Below are 11557 nucleotides of genomic sequence, written 5' to 3'. Positions count from 1 at the left end.
CACACACACACACACACACACACACACACACACACACACACACACACACACACACACACACACACACACACATATATACACACACACACACGCACACACACACACCTACACACACACACACACACGCACGCACGCACACACACACACACACACACACACACACACACACACACACACACACACACACACACACACACACACGCACACATATATACACACACACACACACACACACACACACCTACACACACACACACACACACACGCGCACGCACGCACACACACACACACACACACACACACACACACACACACACATATACACACACACACAACACCTATACACACACACACAATACATACACACACACACACACACACACACACACACACACACACACACACACACACACACACACACACACCCTCTTTCTCTCAGTGCATGTGATGAGTTTTGGTGCTAGATTGAGAAGGGGCTGTCTCTTGGAGATCAAATTAATTACAGTTTGCGGCATATAGGACGGACATTCATACACAGCAACACGCCTCCAAACAAGGTGTGATAAACAGGAATTGATATATTTTCCTTGGCATGAAACAGGAAATAGTATTTACCATTAGGGACCTGCATGACGCTTCTTTCTCTATTCAATAACGTTTTACCCTGAGGGATGGTGGTCGCGGTTGTTGTTGTATTCAGTTAAGTTCAAGTTCAAGTTCAAGTTCTTTAATAGTTGTCATACAGAAGTACAGAATACTTTCATACAAAATGCTTCTTACTGTTACGCTCCAGAGACTGTGCTAGACAAGATAGTATCAAATAACATAATAACATAATATAGCATGAATTTAGAAGAAAGAAATGAGGTCACAGTGTTCGGTATAGACATATGTACAATGTTCTGAGTTACCATATAATATACAATACACAATACTATGCAGTGTACTAATGTACAGTACTATCTAGTGCAAAGCAGAAATGGGATGAGGTACAATTTTAGGTACAATTTACAGTAAGGTGTACGAGTTGTAGTGCAATCCTTCATCCATAAATATAAAGTGTGGGGAGTGGGTGCTACAGTGTGTTTGTTTAAAGTGGGTGTGTGCTATAAAGTGTGTGGAGTGGGTGCTACAGTGTGTTTGTTTAAAGTGAGTGTGTGCGTGTGGATGTGTGTGCTATGTGCGTTTGGTGGTTGTTGTTGTGTAGTGTTCATTCATTGTTCGTTTAGCAGCCTGATGGCCTGGGGATAGAAGCTATTTCTGAGTCTTTCTGTGCTCGCTTTGAGACTCCGGTATCGCTTGCCTGACCGCAGCAGTTCAAAGAGGCAGTTGTTCGGGTGACTGGAGTCTTTAATGATTCTCTTAGCCTTGCCCTTGCAACGCTTGTAGTAAATGTTCTGGAGGGTGGGGAGCCCCCCTCCAATTGTGCGTTCGGCTGAACGTGTCACTCTTTGTAGTCTGCTTCGGTCTTTTGCAGTGCTATTCCCAAACCAGGAGGTGATGTTGCCAGTCAAGATGCTCTCTATTGTACATGAGTAGAAGTTCTTAAGGATCTTCTGGCTGACTTGGAACTTCCTTAGGCGCCTGAGGAAGTAGAGGCGTTGTCGTGCCTTCTTCACCACACTGTTAATGTGTGTGGTCCATGTCAAGTCCTCGGATATGTAGGCTCCGAGGTACTTGAAGCTGTTGACTCTCTCAACCGGTGCCCCGTCGATGCTGAGGGGGCTGTAGTCCTTGACCCCCGACCTCCTGAAGTCCACAATCATCTCCTTTGTTTTGCTGACGTTCAGGGAGTTAAGTTAAGTTAAGACGTTAAGTGACGTTTTGTGTCTCCTGTCCGTCATGCAGCCCACGCCCACAATCTAATATATATATATAATATATATCTTTTTTAACAAGTCGATTCATTTGAATAAAAATATTCATTGACAGCCCTACTTAACAGTTACTGCATCACCCCTGAGTGGAACATGGAAAGCTAAATAAATAAACATAAACTGTCCCCCACTGTACCGAAAACCCGTACCGAACCGTGACTTTAAAACCGAGGTACGTACCGAACCGTGGTTTTTGTGTACCGTTACACCCCTACGCTACCAGTATCAATAATACTGTATTACTAGCTAAATATGCTACTAGTATCAGTAATACATTATTACTAGCTGTATGCGCTAGTATCAATAATACAGTATTACTAGCTGTATGTGCTACTAGTATTACAGTAGCTGTATAAGTTACTACTATAATACAGTATTACTAGCTGTATATGCTACTAGTATCAGTAACACAGTATTACTAGCCCACATTCAAAAAGGTTTAAACCAACCAAGTGTAGGACACTGGCACAATGCAAAGATATAATTGGTCGGGATACTGGTGACGCAGAGGGCTGAGTGTGGTGTTCAGGTCCGCAGGTCAGGGCCCCATAAATGACCATGAAGATGAGAGATATCAGGTTGAATGAGAAATAACTCTTAACTCTCGGGCGCTGTCTCCCATGCATGTCTGTGTGTCCTTCCGTCTCTCCACCCAGCTCAGGTGGACAAAATACACCGGTTGAGATCGGAGTTTGGAAACGGCGAACGGATGATGCAGTATAGCGGCGACTTCTGGGCTCTAATGTGATCTAGTTCAAGTTTCAAGTTTTTGTTTTATTTGTCACATATAATGGTAAATGGTGCATTTATAAGGCCCTTTTATACAAAGCGCTTTACAATTTGTTCCTCACATTTGACCCATTCACTCACACATTCACACACCGACAGCAGAGGCAACCATGCATGGTGCCAACTGCCAACCTGCTTATCGGGAGCAGTTAGGGGTTAAGTGTCTTGCTCAGGGACACTTCGACACACTTCGCCCGGGAGGAGCGGGAATCGAACCGGGAACCTCCAGATTACCAGACGACTGCTCTACCTCCCGAGCCACTGTCGCCCCTACATGTACATTTACAGTGAAACGCTTGGTTCTGTATGAGGCCCCTGAGATTGTGCTTTATACAGTAAAAAAAAGTTAAAAGAATAATATACAATATACAAAACTAAAGTACAAAATGCAAACCTGAGATGAGATGTAGTGCAAATCTTTCAGTAATTGTCATGGGGCTATCCCATGCCCTGTAAGTAGGGATGCACATGGGCCTTAAGTGGTTTGACCTGTTCCCACATGTGGTCATGCGGCCAAACATTTAGTTTAGGCCTTCGGCCTAGTTTGTTTTGTTATGTTGTTTTGTAATACAGACACATTGGTTTAAAGCATAACATGTTATGTAGAATTAAAGTACATGCATTTGTTGATAAATACCGTTTGTCTGTGCTCCCACTTGGTTCCTTGTAGGATCTCTGGCTGCCCAACCAGAACTGGGAGAGGCCAGGGCCTTTTCTGGAGGGGAGATTCGGAAGGAACCAAGTGTGGTAGAGTACAGGGGGGGGGATTTTCATAACGAGAGGGGAATAGGTTTATGAAGCGCCCTAAACACTGTTTAGTGTTTGGTGATGATAGAACATGATGGAGTAATGTATCCATGTTGTCCAGAGTTATTGGATGTGTAAATTGATGTCTGTATTGATTAATTGATTGTTTGTTTTTGGTTTGTCCCTGTAGGAGGAGCTTCCAGCATAAAGCCAGGGATGGAGGCTCCTCTCGGGGAGAAGTAGTGACAGGCTTGGAAGCGAGACACAGCCGTACTAAGACCTAGGTCCCTTAGCCAAGGGCCTAGTTGTTTATATTTGTTAAAAGAAAGTTTAATCATTTTGTATTATTTTTGTATTTATGTTAAAATATGTTTTTTCCCGTTTTTTCCCACTGGGGAGCAAAAGAACAAATAGAATAAAAAACCAACCACTGGGTGATGGCAACCTGACTCGGACTGCATTTTTCCTTCGCTTGGCCGTCTCCTCACAATTGGTGTCAGAAGTAAAGAGGACTACAAGCTTCAGGGATGCCTCCCAAAAAGCAACAGCAACAGCAAGAGCCTGCAGAGGAGGGTGCCACAGGGGGAGCCTTCGAGGATGGCTTTCAATCGGAAAGTGGCCCCACTGCAGGTCCGGAGGCCAGCTTCGCCAGGTTGGCACGGATGTTTGAGATGCATATGCAGTACCAGATGGATCGGGATAAAAGGCAGGATAAAGAAGCAGAAATAAAAGAACGGGAGTTCAGTGCTATCAGCGACAAGGTCACCGAGCTTCAGTTGGACCTGGAGGCAACCAGGTCTGGTCCACCAACGGGACGAGCCAGTGGGGTCCCAGGCGGAGAACCCAGGATGGTGAGGTTAGAGGAATCTGCTGACGTTGAAAAATGTTTGACCACTTTCGAGAGACTGGCAGCAGTGTATGGCTGGCCACGACAAGAGTGGGCTGTCCGCCTCATTCCTCTGCTGACTGGTAAGGCCAGGTGTGCCTTTGTAGCTATGGACCCAGCTCATACCAGAGACTATGACATTTTGAAAGCAGCAGTTTTGAGGAAGTATGAGATAAACAGTGACACTTATTACCAATGGTTCCGCTCCGACGACACACCACCAGATGAGGCCCCCCATGAGCTCTACACCCTCCTCAAGGACTTGTTCTGTAGATGGGTGGGTTATGGCACCTCCACCAAAGAGGAGATCATGGAGAAGCTGGTCCTCGAGCAGTACATCAAGGTGTTGTATCCAGAGGTTAAGACCTGGGTGAGGGAGCGCAACCCAGAAACGGCGGCGGAGGCTGCAGAGCTTGTGGAAACATATGTGACGGCACATGGAGGTCCAAGGGGCCACCGCTACGCTGGCGCACTACACCAGGCCAGAGGTAAGTCTGAGGGTGTTGGGATGGGTGGTTCAGGTAGTTACTCTCCTAGGCAGCCCGGTTTCAACCAGCCCAGTTCGAGCCAGACTAGGCCAAAGCCATTTGTAAGAGGATATGCCAGGAATAGGTCAGAGGTTGTATGTTACAACTGTGGTGAGGCAGGCCATATCAGTCCAGTTTGTCCCGTTAGAAAGCCAGAGATAGCAAGTCTCTGCTATGTACCTAGGCCAGCTCTAGGCGCCTCACCTAAGGACAGTTCTGAGTCACCAGTCATGTCTGTCATGTTGAATGGCAGGCCCCTGTCAGCCTTATTAGACACAGGTTGCACACAGTCTCTGGTACAGGCCAAGTATGTCCCCAGGGAGTTGTGGAGTGAGGAAAGAGTTAAAATTGTCTGTGTCCATGGGCATGAATCAGAAGTCCCCATAGCGGAGGTATATGTTGAGGTAAACAACCAGGCATATCTGGTGAAGGTTGGAGTGGCCCCCGAACTGCCCTACCCTATTTTGCTGGGGACAGATCTGCCTATTTTGCTAGACCTCATTCATGAGAGTAAAGGGAGATTATGTGGGGTAGTTACTAGGTCCAAGGCGAGAGAGCACACTAATACACCAGTCTCTGTGACACAACCACTGATTCAGCCAGACACAACTGACACAGAAATACCCACCACTATCAGGCCAGACTCCGATTCACCAGCTACCAATGCGGACACAGTGCAGCTGATGCCATTTTTTGGGGTAGAGGTAGGTGGAGTGCCAGGAGTCACACAAGAGGAGAGATGTGAGAAACGCGTGGAGCAAGTCAGAGGAATTGTGTTGCAGTCAGCTGACCAGCCAGATCAGGATATGGAGTTTCCAGGGCTGTCGGTAAAGGAGGTTTTTTCTGGGGATCTTGCCAGACAACAGAGAGGGGACCCCACTCTAATAGACTGTTTCAAAGAGGCAGAGAAGGAATCCAGTTCTAGTCCCCTTAGCAAGCGGTTTCTGCTCGACAATGGGTTGCTTTATAAACAGAGTGAATATGACAGGCAGCTCATACTGCCAAAGGCATGCAGGGAGGAAGTGCTGAGGCTAGGCCATACTATTCCTTGGGCGGGTCACCTAGCTTTTGAGAACCTTCCAGAGGATTTCAAAAAGGTTTTTCTGGCCAGGGATGTATAGCCAGGTCAAATATTACTGCAAGACATGTCCAGAGTGCCAGCTTACAGCAGGGAAAGCTACAGCCCCTGTACCCCTTATGCCACTCCCTGTGATAGGCACCCCTTTTGAGCGGATAGGGGTGGATATTGTTGGTCCATTAGAGAGAAGCCAGGCAGGCAACCGGTTTTTCCTTGTCATTTGTGACTATGCCACCAGATATCCAGAGGCCTTTCCATTGAGAGAAGTGACAGCCAAGCAAGTAGCTACAGCTATGCTGCAGTTTTTTTCTAGGGTAGGGATCGCGAGGGAGGTACTTACGGACCAAGGGACCAATTTCATGAGTCGCACACTCAAACAGGTCTATCAGCTGTTAGGTATCAAGAGAGTAAGGACCACTCCCTACCACCCTCAGACTGATGGCCTTGTTGAGCGTTTCAATCAGACCCTGAAACGTATGCTGAAAAAGTTTGTTTCTGAGTCAGGGAAGGACTGGGATAAATGGCTGCCGTTTTTGTTGTTTGCCTACCGTGAGGTTCCCCAGGCCTCAACTGGGTTTTCACCTTTCGAGCTGCTTTATGCCCACCAGGTCAGAGGTCCATTGGATGTGCTGCGAGAAACCTGGGAGGAGTTGGACAAACCACAGAACATGAACGTCATCTCTTTTGTCCTGAAAATGCGAGAGACGCTCATGAGGACCACCACAATGGCAGGTGAAAACCTTCTGAAGTCCCAAGCCAAGCAGAAGGAGTGGTATGACCGGTCGGCAAGACAGCGGAGCTTGGAACCTGGGGAGGAAGTCTTGTTGCTTTTGCCAACATCAGAGCACAAACTGTTGGCAAGGTGGCAGGGCCCATACCGGGTCAAGCAGAAGATGGGGCCAGTAACGTATAAGATCCACATGCCAGAGAGGAGGCAGCCACTTCAGATTTTCCATATAAACATGCTCAAGAAATGGCACCCCCGCCCAGTCTCTGTGACACCTGTACCGCACTCGCTCTTCATCCAGGCAGTGGAGGAAGAGGAGGAACCCATGGAGCAGTACCTACCCGGTCGGGAGGAGGGGAAGAAGCTGGACATGGACCACCTTTCAGCAGGAAGGAGAGAAGAGCTCCTTCGGATCTTGCCCCTCCATCTCTTCATGGAGACTCCGGGGCGCACGGACATGGTGCACCACCACATCACTTTGAAGGAGACTAAGCCCCTTCGTCAGCCAGTCTATAGGGTGCCAGAACGTCTGTTACCGGTGCTGAGGAAGGAGTTGGAAATGATGAGGGAACTGGTGGTGATTGAGCCCTCCTCCAGTGAGTGGAGCAGCCCAGTCATCTTGGTCCCAAAGAAGGATGGCACCCTGAGGTTTTGTTTGGACTTTCGGAAGATCAATGGGGTGAGTAAATTTGATTTGTACCCCATGCCCAGGATCAATGATCTGGTGGAGAGGCTAGGAGGCGTCAGCTTCATTAGCACTCTTTATCTCTGCAAAGGGTACTGGCAGGTTCCCCTTACAGCAGGGAGCAGAGAGATCACGGCTTTCCGAACCCCCTTTGGTCATTTCCAGTTCACGGTCCTTCCTTTCGGCCTTCATGGAGCGCCGGCGACATTCCAGAGAATGATGGACAAGGTCCTGTCGGGCACAGAGGCCTTTGCCGCTGCTTACCTGGATGATATAGTGATCTACAGCAACAGCTGGGAGGAGCACCTGTGTCATCTCGAGGAGGTCTTGCAGAGGATCAGGAAAGCAGGCCTCACCATCCGCCCTGACAAGTGCTCACTGGCCAAGCAGGAGACCAGGAACCTGGGTTTTGTGTTGGGGAAGGGACTGATCCGACCGCAGGTGGGGAAGGTTGATGCTATCAAGTCCGCTCAGAGGCCCACGACCAAGACTCGGGTCAAGTCCTTCCTGGGTTTGGTTGGCTGGTACAGGCGGTTTATACCTGACTTCTCAACTGTTGCTGTGCCTCTCACGAACCTCACGAGGAAGAACGAGCCCAACAAAGTGCGGTGGACGGACGGGTGTGAGGAGGCCTTCCAGGGTTTGAAGACCTCGTTGTGCGGTGAGCCCCTGCTTAAGAGTCCTGACTTTGAGCAGCCATTCACAGTCCAAACGGATGCATCGGATCTGGGTATTGGAGCCGCCTTGTTGCAAGGGAAACCGGGTAATCTCCAGCCCATTGCTTACATCAGCAGGAAGCTCAACTCTCACGAAGTCAGGTATTCCATCGTGGAAAAGGAGTGCCTTGCCATCAAGTGGGCACTGGACTCTCTCCGATACTACCTGTTGGGCAGGAGATTCAGCCTGGAGACTGACCATCGGGCACTGTCTTTGGCTGGGGAGCATGAGGGACACCAACTCCAGAATCACGAGATGGTTCCTTGCAACCTTTCGACTTCGAGGTACTGTATAGGAAAGGGGAGGAGAACTGTACAGCAGACTACCTCTCCAGAACGCCACATGTCTCCACAACTCCAGTGTCTACTCCAGAAGGGGGGGGGTAATGTCATGGGGCTATCCCATGCCCTGTAAGTAGGGATGCACATGGGCCTTAAGTGGTTTGACCTGTTCCCACATGTGGTCATGCGGCCAAACATTTAGTTTAGGCCTTCGGCCTAGTTTGTTTTGTTATGTTGTTTTGTAATACAGACACATTGGTTTAAAGCATAACATGTTATGTAGAATTAAAGTACATGCATTTGTTGATAAATACCGTTTGTCTGTGCTCCCACTTGGTTCCTTGTAGGATCTCTGGCTGCCCAACCAGAACTGGGAGAGGCCAGGGCCTTTTCTGGAGGGGAGATTCGGAAGGAACCAAGTGTGGTAGAGTACAGGGGGGGGATTTTCATAACAAGAGGGGAATAGGTTTATGAAGCGCCCTAAACACTGTTTAGTGTTTGGTGATGATAGAACATGATGGAGTAATGTATCCATGTTGTCCAGAGTTATTGGATGTGTAAATTGATGTCTGTATTGATTCATTGATTGTTTGTTTTTGGTTTGTCCCTGTAGGAGGAGCTTCCAGCATAAAGCCAGGGATGGAGGCTCCTCTCGGGGAGAAGTAGTAACAGGCTTGGAAGCGAGACACAGCCGTACTAAGACCTAGGTCCCTTAGCCAAGGGCCTAGTTGTTTATATTTGTTAAAAGAAAGTTTAATCATTTTGTATTATTTTTGTATTTATGTTAAAATATGTTTTTTCCCGTTTTTTCCCACTGGGGAGCAAAAGAACAAATAGAATAAAAAACCAACCACTGGGTGATGGCAACCTGACTCGGACTGCATTTTTCCTTCGCTTGGCCGCCTCCTCACAGTAATAAATAGATCAAATATTGTGTAGTGTTAAGTCTATTAGTGAATGTTAAGGTGAATGTTTAAAGTGAGTATGTGGATGTGTGTGCAATGAATGTAGATGGATGGGTTAGTGTTGCATAGAGTCATTGAGCATCCTGATGGCCTGGGGATAGAAGCTCCTTCTGAAGGCCTCTGCATGCTACAGAAACTTCAAAGCAACTGCAACACAACATCGACAAAGCAACGGTATTTTAGACACTCTGCCTTTATGCTTCTGCAACATCGACGCGCAAAGTTAGTTTAACTAAAGTTAGTTTAGGTTCGTGTTAACGTTAGATAATGTACAAAATAAACGTATTTCCGGTGATTTTAGACGTCGCTCTTTTATTTTGAAATCCCCCGACCGGAAGTGTTATAGTGTCTGTTGCTAGCAGCTTAACTTTCTGTGCTTTTCGAGCTAACGTTAGCGTAACGTCATTAGTTTCCAATGGAGAGGACCTCGGCTCACATGCAGCTCAAACTACTTGGAATAAATTAATTGATTGATGTTTAACTTGTCCCTGTGTGTGTCCAGTCATTTCGACTAGCAAACGTTGTATTTAATGTTACCTCAGGACGGATACCATTGTATTTACTTGGTTAGCTATGTAGCTAATGTGGATAGCATTTTGAATAGACCCAATGCTAGCTGGCTGGCTACAGCTTTATTTACTAAATTATGGAGGCTTTTTAATCGTCAAGGTAAGAGAGGATTTGTCATGATCAACTGAAGGCGTATGCTATGGAACAATATGTGCTTGGGTTTTCAGAAAAAGGCGAGCTATGTGACGCTAATTATTTAGCGTCAACGCTGGCTACAACAATGGAGGATGTTATTCTCTGCGGGACTAATATTATTCTATGACAGCCCCGCCCCCATTCGCTAACCAACCAATCACTGCTACGCAATATTAACGCAACGGTTGTTTAGGTTAGATTTGGGGGACATGTACGCAACGTCCAAGCAACACAGTCTACAAGACCCTCTAAAACAACCGCGCTGAAATCGCGCCGATGTTGTGTTGCAGTTGCTCTGAAGTTTCTGTAGCATGCAGAGGCCTTGAGTCTCTCTGTACTGGCCATGAGACTCCGGTAGCGTTTGCCTGGGGATAGAATCTCCTTTTGAGTCTCTCTGTACTGGCCATGAGACTCCGGTAGCGCTTGCCTGGGGATAGAAGCTGTTTCTGAGTCTCTTTGTACTGGCCATGAGACTCCGGTAGCGTTTGCCTGGGGATAGAAGCTCCTTTTGAGTCTCTCTGTACTGGCCATGAGACTCCGGTAGCGCTTGCCTGGGGATAGAAGCTGCTTCTGAGTCTCTTTGTACTGGCCATGAGACTCCGGTAGCGTTTGCCTAGGGATAGAAGCTCCTTTTGAGTCTCTCTGTACTGGCCATGAGACTCCGGTAGCGCTTGCCTGGGGATAGAAGCTGCTTCTGAGTCTCTTTGTACTGGCCATGAGACTCCGGTAGCGTTTGCCTGGGGATAGAATGTCCTTTTGAGTCTCTCTGTACTGGCCATGAGACTCCGGTAGCGCTTGCCTGGGGATAGAAGCTGCTTCTGAGCAGTGTTAATTTTGTTGACTAAATTGATGACGAAAGATGTTCGTCAACGAAGGTTTTTTTCATGACGACAACGAGACGTGACGTAACGTTATTGAATACCATGTGACGCTAACAAGACTAAATAGTTTATTAAATATCGTTGACCACAACTGACGACACAAAAATGTAATTTATAAAAACCAGGACGAAATTTCTCTTCGTGTATGTTGATATTGTTGACTAAAACAAGACGAGACAAACTAATTATAACTTTTCTTAATGCCATCATCCCGACAGAACAGTGTGACGGCTGACGGGAGCTCTGTGTTATTAGCATTAGCTGGGGCTATTTGAAAAGCTAGTTTTAGCTTAACGTTACCTTGGCTAAAGTTGGGACTATTCATAATCCAGCTGCAGACCTGCAAGCAAAGTACAGCAAGTTGGCAAAGGAGTATTCCAAGGTAAATAACTTTGTCACCAGTAACGTTACATTGTTTGTATTTCCATCTAGATCGCGTTAGCTAGTGGCTAAGCTAGCTCACGCTAATGTGGCTAACTGCACACAATTAATGACATAATGCAGACAGCCATACCGGTGACAATGTTTAGCTTTTAGTGCCAAATGATAAGAGTCTGAGGCGGAGTCTCAAAAGAGAATGTTGAATATTTATTTTGCATTAAAAATCACAACAGAGCCTCTGCTAGGAGCTAACTGAACCGGAGCCGACTGGATAGGAAGTGCGCAACAACGTATAATGTCCGTGTGGAACC

Source organism: Notolepis coatsorum (genome assembly GCF_963971535.1).
Source record: "Notolepis coatsorum genome assembly, chromosome: 5".
NCBI classification, from domain to species: Eukaryota; Metazoa; Chordata; class Actinopteri; order Aulopiformes; family Paralepididae; genus Notolepis; species Notolepis coatsorum.
Note: the sequence above shows the minus strand (reverse complement) of the source record.